Source organism: Tupaia chinensis, unplaced genomic scaffold (assembly GCF_000334495.1).
Source record: "Tupaia chinensis unplaced genomic scaffold, TupChi_1.0 Scaffold000495_1, whole genome shotgun sequence".
In the NCBI taxonomy this organism is placed as follows: domain Eukaryota; kingdom Metazoa; phylum Chordata; class Mammalia; order Scandentia; family Tupaiidae; genus Tupaia; species Tupaia belangeri.
The window spans coordinates 2,342,641-2,349,387 of NW_006160007.1; the positions used below are offsets into that span (position 1 = coordinate 2,342,641).

Sequence of the window (6,747 nt, forward strand, 5' to 3'; positions counted from 1 at the left end):
TTTATTCAGTAGACCTTTTTCTGACTATCAGTTACATTCATAGATTATGAGACACAGAGACGCTTGGTTCTTCTAAGAACTGTTAGGTTGAGGGGATAAGGGACTTACATAAAGCGGGACAATTACTACCAAGCAGGGTTCAAATGGACCATGCAAACCACAAACGTTATGGAGTTTGGAGAGGAGTGGGTCACATTTAGAGTGACCAGTCTTGCCAAAGAGGTGAATATGAAGTGGCACTTCCCATGTTTATTATTGGGTTGTCAGAAAAGCCATGATGTATTTTTCTATGTTTTTCTATGCAAAAATTCATTACGACTTTTTTGACGACACTTTACATGGAACACCAGACTTAAGAGATGCTCCTTGAAGAAAGGGACTTGTTGGGAACCAGCAGTTAGCATAATGGCTATGTCACTGGACTCCCACGTAGTCGACTGCAGTTTGCGTCCTGACCCGGTGGCTTAAAACTCACGCCAGGCGCGTGTGCGTGCGTGCCCAAGATCCCGAGAGGAGAATGGAGGAGAAGGGATTGTGGCGTGACCATCCCCCCTGGGGGGTGATTTCTCGCTTTCTGTCTCTGTGTCTCTCTCTGTCTGTCTGGCGAGCGCACGCACCCTATAGCGAAAACCTCTCCAAAAAAAAAAAAAAAGGGACTTGTTCAAAAAAGTTGAGGAAATACTACACATGCTATAACCCACTTTGCCAAGTTACCATATATATTAGCCTTGTAAAGACCCTGAAAAGTCCAGCAACAGAAATGATTTAACCTTGTTATATGATTAGAATTTTTTTCCCTGATATGATACCTTTTTTTTTTTTTCTCAGAATGCATTCTGGCTAACGTTGGTAGAGTGGAAGGATCACAAGCGTGTAGTTGGAAGATCTGTGGTACTGTCGTCTCACAGAACTGTATGCCTCAGGACACACGTGAGAAATGCTGATTTTATAATATAGGAATATTTATGTAGGCAGAATGAAAGGGAAGGAATTTTCAGGAGGAGAAAAGGTAATGGAAAATGAGAAAAATAATGATACATCTATAGAAAAAGTAAAATGCCATTTAGAATAGGAAGCTGAATTATTAAACAGGGTACTGGTTGCAAAAAACTCAAATTATTAGCTAGGATCTTTGGAGGTTTGGAGCAGAGGACCTGATTCAGAAGAATCAATCTAATGTCTACCTAGGTTGAGTCAAATGCAGAGCAGACCTTAAAGAGGGAGGGAAAAATAAATCCTGCCTTTTATTAAGCTCCTGGAATTAATGGATCCCTCTATTGTTTCAACGAATACTTATTGAGCATGTACTATGTGCCAGAGGTCGTTGTAGGTCACGAAGAATCAGCATAGAACAAGGTAGAAAAAACTTCTATTCTTAAGAGGCTAATTCCTAGTGAGGAAAACAGACAGTGAACAATAATAAAATAACGGACAGTTCTAAGTCCTCTTACAGTCTTGGAATGGGAGTGATGTGGCAAACTTCAGAAAGAATAGTCAGGGACGGTCTCTTTGAGGAGGTGATGTAGGTTCCAGGCATTGCGTTTATGGATTTTAGATGATCCAATTTCATTTTCCAAACAGTTCTACAGATTGAGATTTTATAAACACACACATACATACAGTCTTCAACAATTTCATGAAAATGTATTTTGGTGCAAAAAATTTTGGAAATCCATGTATAGTTTTTAATGATATGCATTCTCCATGAATTTGTGTACACATATGCATATGCACGTGTGCATATAAAATCTCAACCCATCAAGTATCACAAATATTAAAATTTAGAAATCAACATCCACAGTAGTTTTGAAAGTTTTTCAAGTTGTGGGCCTCTTGCACAACATAGAACCCTTGTATGCAAAATACAAAGATAAGCTTCTATGGTAGGTGCTTGTCACCCCCATCCATACTTCATCCCCCGAAGGCCTGCAGCAGAAACCCAGGACTTGGCCTCCTCCCAATTGTCTGCCCCACCACATGACTCATGGTATGCTCAGCTAGGCTGTGGTGGCAGCATGCCATGAGATGGCGAGATTCTGGAGTAGGATAAGGGCAAGGAGAGTAGGTCAAAGGCTTGGAAGTGAGAGGTGTGCTTGAGGGAGATCTTACATTGGCGACTGATCAGAACTAGGAAAGGAAACACATCAGACACCAGGATGCCTTACGATTTCCACCTGGGTCTTAGGGGGAATGCACTGATCATTAGTGAAGGGATGAGGAATCTGGCGGGGAGGAGGGCAGGGTGTTTATCACAGTGGAAGTGAAAGGCGCCCCAATAAAAGTGCATATCGCCCCCTGAGAGAAAGGCAGCCCTGGAACTTGGGAGAAGCTGGAGAACAGACTTCCCACATCAAAGTAGAAATCACGACAGAGGGCGAACAAATGGGATCCAGTCATTGTAAGTAGGAGAATTGTGGAAGTATAATGTTTCAGAGCTGAGGAAGTAGGAGATCTTAAAGAAACAGTGTAGTACCCATAGTAAGGAAGCTACAGAGGCTCAGAAATAATTCCAAACACTTTCAGGTTCAAAACCATTTGAAGCTTCTGCAATAGCCTCTCCAAATTGAGGTCAAGGGGTAAAGTATTGCTGCTAGAATATAAAGGATGTCTCACCTCTAAAACTGCAACCATTTCTAAAGAAAGTGGCTAGTTTTATGAGTTTTCCAACTAGTGCTAACAGAATAAAGCAAGAACTTTCCCTTTTCTCAAGTCTTCATATTGCTCTCATGTGCACCTCAGCCTTCCTGTACTTCCGGTTCTTGTGGAGCCAGATAGGAGGATGCCCTTTATAGCATTCCTGAGGCAGCCCAAGCTCTCCTCCTTTTGCTTCACTCCCCAACACCTCCTGATGTTCCCTACATATCATTTACACTCTTTTCTCTTCTTTTCCTTCCTTCCATTTCTTCTCTTTCTTCTTTCTCTTCTCTTTCTTTCTTTTTTTCTCTTTCTTTCTCTTCCCTTTCTGTGTCTCTCTCTGTCTGTCTGGCGAGCGCACGCACCCTATAGCGAAAACCTCTCCAAAAAAAAAAAAAAAAGGGACTTGTTCAAAAAAGTTGAGGAAATACTACACATGCTATAACCCACTTTGCCAAGTTACCATATATATTAGCCTTGTAAAGACCCTGAAAAGTCCAGCAACAGAAATGATTTAACCTTGTTATATGATTAGAATTTTTTTCCCTGATATGATACCTTTTTTTTTTTTCTCAGAATGCATTCTGGCTAACGTTGGTAGAGTGGAAGGATCACAAGCGTGTAGTTGGAAGATCTGTGGTACTGTCGTCTCACAGAACTGTATGCCTCAGGACACACGTGAGAAATGCTGATTTTATAATATAGGAATATTTATGTAGGCAGAATGAAAGGGAAGGAATTTTCAGGAGGAGAAAAGGTAATGGAAAATGAGAAAAATAATGATACATCTATAGAAAAAGTAAAATGCCATTTAGAATAGGAAGCTGAATTATTAAACAGGGTACTGGTTGCAAAAAACTCAAATTATTAGCTAGGATCTTTGGAGGTTTGGAGCAGAGGACCTGATTCAGAAGAATCAATCTAATGTCTACCTAGGTTGAGTCAAATGCAGAGCAGACCTTAAAGAGGGAGGGAAAAATAAATCCTGCCTTTTATTAAGCTCCTGGAATTAATGGATCCCTCTATTGTTTCAACGAATACTTATTGAGCATGTACTATGTGCCAGAGGTCGTTGTAGGTCACGAAGAATCAGCATAGAACAAGGTAGAAAAAACTTCTATTCTTAAGAGGCTAATTCCTAGTGAGGAAAACAGACAGTGAACAATAATAAAATAACGGACAGTTCTAAGTCCTCTTACAGTCTTGGAATGGGAGTGATGTGGCAAACTTCAGAAAGAATAGTCAGGGACGGTCTCTTTGAGGAGGTGATGTAGGTTCCAGGCATTGCGTTTATGGATTTTAGATGATCCAATTTCATTTTCCAAACAGTTCTACAGATTGAGATTTTATAAACACACACATACATACAGTCTTCAACAATTTCATGAAAATGTATTTTGGTGCAAAAAATTTTGGAAATCCATGTATAGTTTTTAATGATATGCATTCTCCATGAATTTGTGTACACATATGCATATGCACGTGTGCATATAAAATCTCAACCCATCAAGTATCACAAATATTAAAATTTAGAAATCAACATCCACAGTAGTTTTGAAAGTTTTTCAAGTTGTGGGCCTCTTGCACAACATAGAACCCTTGTATGCAAAATACAAAGATAAGCTTCTATGGTAGGTGCTTGTCACCCCCATCCATACTTCATCCCCCGAAGGCCTGCAGCAGAAACCCAGGACTTGGCCTCCTCCCAATTGTCTGCCCCACCACATGACTCATGGTATGCTCAGCTAGGCTGTGGTGGCAGCATGCCATGAGATGGCGAGATTCTGGAGTAGGATAAGGGCAAGGAGAGTAGGTCAAAGGCTTGGAAGTGAGAGGTGTGCTTGAGGGAGATCTTACATTGGCGACTGATCAGAACTAGGAAAGGAAACACATCAGACACCAGGATGCCTTACGATTTCCACCTGGGTCTTAGGGGGAATGCACTGATCATTAGTGAAGGGATGAGGAATCTGGCGGGGAGGAGGGCAGGGTGTTTATCACAGTGGAAGTGAAAGGCGCCCCAATAAAAGTGCATATCGCCCCCTGAGAGAAAGGCAGCCCTGGAACTTGGGAGAAGCTGGAGAACAGACTTCCCACATCAAAGTAGAAATCACGACAGAGGGCGAACAAATGGGATCCAGTCATTGTAAGTAGGAGAATTGTGGAAGTATAATGTTTCAGAGCTGAGGAAGTAGGAGATCTTAAAGAAACAGTGTAGTACCCATAGTAAGGAAGCTACAGAGGCTCAGAAATAATTCCAAACACTTTCAGGTTCAAAACCATTTGAAGCTTCTGCAATAGCCTCTCCAAATTGAGGTCAAGGGGTAAAGTATTGCTGCTAGAATATAAAGGATGTCTCACCTCTAAAACTGCAACCATTTCTAAAGAAAGTGGCTAGTTTTATGAGTTTTCCAACTAGTTCTAACAGAATAAAGCAAGAACTTTCCCTTTTCTCAAGTCTTCATATTGCTCTCATGTGCACCTCAGCCTTCCTGTACTTCCGGTTCTTGTGGAGCCAGATAGGAGGATGCCCTTTATAGCATTCCTGAGGCAGCCCAAGCTCTCCTCCTTTTGCTTCACTCCCCAACACCTCCTGATGTTCCCTACATATCATTTACACTCTTTTCTCTTTTTTATCTTTTCTTTTCTTTTCTCTTCTTTCCTTTTCTTTTCATCTTTTCTTTTTTCTCTTCTATTCTTTCTTTTATTTTCTTCTACCCTCCTCATCTGGTCCCTCACTTCCTCTGGTTTGAATGACAGCAGTGTTCTCACCAAAACCATTTCCTCCTCCCAGTCTTCCCCTATTTCAATTCACCTGGCCATCCAAGGTATCTTCCTGAAGGACCATTTTTTTAATGCCTTTACTGTTTAGAAGCCTGCAGGGCTTTTCTGTAGTCTATCACTGCAGGTCAGATCCTCTCTGTGGCTTTCGGTCCTTCCCCTCCTTCTCTGGCCCCATCACCCATCTTTTCCTATTCTCTAGCCCTCTTTAAGGTAGTGTGGCAATAGTCCTGTGATTATTCCTAGACTTTATTCCAGAGATATGTAAACACGACGTGTATACTGATGCATACGACCCCTGCAGAAATGCACAGCAGCCCCTCCTGACCTTTGCTCCTTTGCTCTCCTCATCCCATCCAGGCCCTGGGAGGAGAGTTCAGAGGTGAAGTCAGGATAATGGGTGGGGAAGGATATCGGCTGCACATAAAACATGGCCATGGCTTTAAAATTGATATTTTGGTGGGTTAGGCTGTGTTAAATGCTGCATGCCCTGTTTGGCATTAACACCAAAATTTCTTTGTTTGTTTGTATTTGTTCATTTATTTATTTTTAAGAGATACTTTTGATATAAGGCATGTGTGCTCAACAGAGACAGAAAGCGAGAAATCACCCTTCATGGGGATGGCCATGTCACAGTCCCTTCTCCTCCATTCTCCTCTCAGGATTTTGTATGTACATATGCTGGTATGAATTTCAAGACTTGGGTCTGGCACTCGAACCACTATAGGCCACGTGGGAGTCCAGTGACCATTATATTATCTGCTGGTCCAGTCCCCAAATTTAAACAACCGTGATTGGGCTCTGCCTGCAGTGCTAAGTTCCCTCTGCGTGGTCACTGGGGGAAATCTGCCACTGTGCTGACCGTGCTCTGCTGGACAAGGTGTACATTAAGATGTTTTTGCTATAGGGCATGTGTACTCACTAGAGAGAGGGAGAGGCAAGGGAGCAGGCCTCAGAAGACAACTTCATGGCTCCTGAGAACTAGTGATTTCAGGGAAAAAAGAAATGAAGATTTTCTACTGATAATTCAGCCTCCAGCCCACAAACTCCAGTGGTAGGAGCTCCCTCAAGCCTTCTCTCTGCCTCTTCCTCTGCCTCTTTCTCTGTCTCTGTCTCTCTCTACCTCTGTATCTGTATTCCCATTTTTTAGATAATTTTTCCTTTTAAAATTTTTTTAAGGTATCCAAACCTAGAGAGGCATTCGAAGATCCAGTCCCAAGAAATACAAAGGACCCCAAATAGAATCAACCCAAGAAGATCTTCTCCAAGACACATTATAGCCAGACTGACCAAAACCACAGACAAAGACAAGATACTAAGATTGGCAAGAGA

General features: G+C 41.9%; 1 protein-coding gene across 1 annotated transcript in view; it reads right to left on the reverse strand.

Annotated features, from left to right (window-relative positions):
- DNAH9 (dynein axonemal heavy chain 9) overlaps positions 1 to 6,747 on the reverse strand; it is a gene marked incomplete at its 5' end in the record, with an annotated part of 330,910 nt that overhangs the window by 263,619 nt on the left and 60,544 nt on the right.